Source organism: Diachasma alloeum, unplaced genomic scaffold (assembly GCF_001412515.2).
Source record: "Diachasma alloeum isolate Michigan unplaced genomic scaffold, Dall2.0 Dall_scaffold_00571, whole genome shotgun sequence".
In the NCBI taxonomy this organism is placed as follows: domain Eukaryota; kingdom Metazoa; phylum Arthropoda; class Insecta; order Hymenoptera; family Braconidae; genus Diachasma; species Diachasma alloeum.
The window spans coordinates 438,756-442,256 of record NW_021680703.1 but is presented as its reverse complement, the minus strand read 5'-3'; the positions used below and the strand labels follow the sequence as shown (position 1 = coordinate 442,256).

Below are 3,501 nucleotides of genomic sequence, written 5' to 3'. Positions count from 1 at the left end.
AAAGGAAAAACCTGGCGCATTTGCTCACTCAAACTTTATTGGATTTCTATCGGGAATTCTGTTTGTTTCGCACACATTCTCCAAGGTTTATTAGGGAAATTTTCAATGGAAAATATTTTACCTGAGCTGGAAAAATCAACAGGTTTTTTTTACTTGTTGGGTTGGGATTTTTTCCATCGGATTCTCAGACATAAATAAATGTTTTCTTTTGATTTTTCATTACACGATGCGAAGTAGGATAAAGTGAAAATTTATGATCAACTAGGGGGCTACGTCCTCTGCTCGCTTCGCTCGCCAAACACCATGTGATCCCCATGATCCTTATTATGACCCTCAAGACCCTTAATCTGACCCTCATTGTACCACCAGAATTCGATTTGGATTTTTATAGTACAGAGAAATGTATAGAGACCCTTATTTTGACCCTTGTGACTCTTAGATTCCGACCAACATGACACTTATTTGGACCCTTAACCCGACCGTTGTGACCCTTATTTGGATCCTTAATTTGGCCCTCGTTATAACCCTTGTGACCTTTATTGTGACCTTTAGTTTCTGACCCTTGGTTTTTGACTCCCTTGACCCTTATTTTGACTTTTACTTGAACTTTGTGACCCGTAATTTGATCCTTGTGACCCTTATTTAGACCTTTAATTTGACCCTTGTTACCCTTTTTTGGACCCTTATTTGGACCTTTGTGACCCTTTACTTGTGGCCCTTAATCTGACCCATGTGACTCTTATTCTGAACCTTGTTGCCCTTAATTTGACCCTCATGGCCCTTATTTTGACCCTTTAAACCCTTAAAAGACCCTTGTGACCCTTAATTTTGGAGTCTTAATTTTGAGTACCAAATTTTCATCACCAGAAGGCGATTTGGATTTTTTAAATATAGAGAGACAATTGCTGAAAAGTTAACATCTATCGATTTATCTTCTATCGGTGCAAGAAGCCCTTAATCTGACCCATATGACTCTCATTCTGAACCTTGTTGCCCTCAATTTGACCCTCATGGCCCTCATTTTGACCCTTTAAACCCTTAAAAGACCCTTGTGACCCTTAATTTTGGAGTCTTAATTTTGAGTACCAAATTTTCATCACCAGAAGGCGATTTGCATTTTTTAATTATAGAGAGACAATTGCTGAAAAGTTAACATCTATGGGTTTACCTTCTATCGGTGCAAAAAGCAAATAGAGTTTTTACTAGGATTTCAATAAAATTTCTTGGAGAAAAAATTGGTTTCCTTTGCGATTTTATTTTCATGCATGTCTGTTCTGAATTCCTTTGGTTGAGTTTTTTAATAAGAAAATGGAAAAATAATACGAAAAAAAAAGTTAATCTTTTCTGTTGTATGAAATGTGCGAAAAAACTGCGAAATTTTTCAATAAAATTGAAAAAAAGAATTCAATTAGAATTCCCGAGAGTTCTCATCGAAAATTCTAACAGAATCAGATTATTCTCCAGAAAATTAAAAACTTTCGACTGTGTTTTATCAAAAATCCATTAGAAATCCCAAAACCTCACAATTTTACGTAGAAATTGTGAAACACCACAATTTTCTCTCGAATACACTATGGTTTCGTATCCAATTCTCTCATGCGTTCTCTAAAGTATCAATCCCCCATTATTTCTCCAATTGTGCCGTGTACTTGTTACCCCAGTCTGTGACACAGATTTCCACCGTCAGCTACCGAAGCATCGCAAGTTCAAACGCACGAATATTTTCTGTGAAGCAAAAAAACAAGACAATTGATATGTTAATTTTTTACCCTTGTGACCCTTAGTTTCTAACCCCCATGATCCTTATGTACCCTTAATCTGACCTGTGTGATCCTTAACCTGACCCTTCTGACCCTCATTATAACCCTCGTGACCTTTATTTTCACCCTGATGACCCTTAGTTTCCGGCTTTTGGTTTTTGACCCCTATGTTTCTTATTTTTGTCTACATCAAATCTTCGAATTGTGTTTTTTCCTACAATTATTCATTTCTATTTATGAAATCAGTAGCGAAGCGGTAAACCGGGTCAAGTCGATTTTGACTTTTCGTCAGTTTTTGACGGATATCTCGGAACCTAAGAGAGATAGCGAAATTTTGTTCATAACCTTTTTTATAACACTTAATTGCATCTACAAAAAAGGTTATGACAAAAAAATTTCTATCTCTTTTAGATTCCGAGATATTCGTCAAAAACTGGCCAATAATCAAAATCGACTTGACCCGGTTTACCGCTTCGCTACTGAAATTACTTTATCGACTCGATTATCGCATTGTCGAGTCAATGAAGTAGTTTACTGAATAAAAAATAATAATTGCAGGAGAAAACACAATTCTAAAGATTTGTATAAACGCAGGGATTCCGTTTCCCCTTAAATACAACCCCAGTGTATCCGTAGTCAGAGCACCCACGAGGCGTACCCGTAGGGGGTTAAACTGTAATGCGTTCTCAAAAAATTGGCCGCCCAGTCACCCCCCCATAATTCATCCAATTGTACTCTGTGCTCGTTACCGCAGTCTGTGACACGTATCTCCTGCCGTCAACTCCCGAAGCATCGCAATACCAAACGCCCCCCGCGCGATTCCATCGACCCGCTGGCGCACAATAAATCCCAATAGAAAGGAAAAAAAAAACAATTGTCGAAGGGCGAGAAAGTAGGATAAGACAGATATATCTGGACAGGCAAATGGACAGATGAGCATTACAGCAACGGGTAGATGAAATCCCATGGAAGTAACGCGAAAGAAAACGGTAGGGGATGCCCATGCGATAGAGAGATGAGATGCTAGTGGGAGGAATAGCAGGAGATACAGCGCCCACCGCGCAATGTCACGTACCGAGGGATGAAATGGCACATAGGATGCGTGCTGTGTGTTGCGCACAAGATTTTACCGCGACTGCCAGCAGTCCTTCGCCCTATTCCCGACAAATATGTTGGCGAAATAGTGTGAGCCCCGTGATCTTGCGACTGTTTTAATTTTTACGGCCATATTGTTCTCTCCGCGGGGGATAATCGCGACCTATGAGCCATTCTCGGAGAATGCTTTCCTCGTCACTTCGGTCCGCTGGACGTGTCCCATTTTACCCGAATTTTCGGTAGTGATTCGGGGCCCTGCATGATGTGCCACTGAGGAGTGTTAAGTGCTCGCTAATGAGTGAGGAGGGAAAATTCTGTTTATCTTCTGCATAATGAAACTCAGGGGGAACTCCCTATTGATGAGGTGAAGCAGGAACTTGGAACTCCACTACTTGAAACTATTCGCAGACTCAATTCAGTGGCTTCGCGTATTGTCTTACTCGCATCTCGGGGGCTTTGAAAAGTGGAACAAAATTTTACTGTTGGTGGTGGGATTAGTGTCAGCGAATGCGCGTTATCGTGAAATTTATGTATCGCCACGAACTCCGGTGAAAAGCATCCTCACTTGTTACGATAGATTATCTACTCGATTTAACATAATGTATGCAGTACATTGACTATTTTATGTTGTGGAATTTTTTTATGT

General features: G+C 39.9%; 1 protein-coding gene across 3 annotated transcripts in view; it reads left to right on the top strand.

Annotated features, from left to right (window-relative positions):
- Positions 1 to 2,918: 2,918 nt before the first annotated feature.
- Positions 2,919 to 3,501, top strand: part of LOC107043417 (peroxidasin) — a 19,169-nt gene continuing 18,586 nt past the window's right edge. For 2 of the 3 annotated variants that reach the window (XM_015264916.1, XM_015264917.1), the window contains exon 1: positions 2,919 to 3,456. The gene's annotated coding sequence lies outside the window, so the exon portion shown is untranslated. The remainder of the gene's footprint in view (positions 3,457 to 3,501) is intronic. The other variant, XM_015264919.1, reaches the window with a different exon arrangement.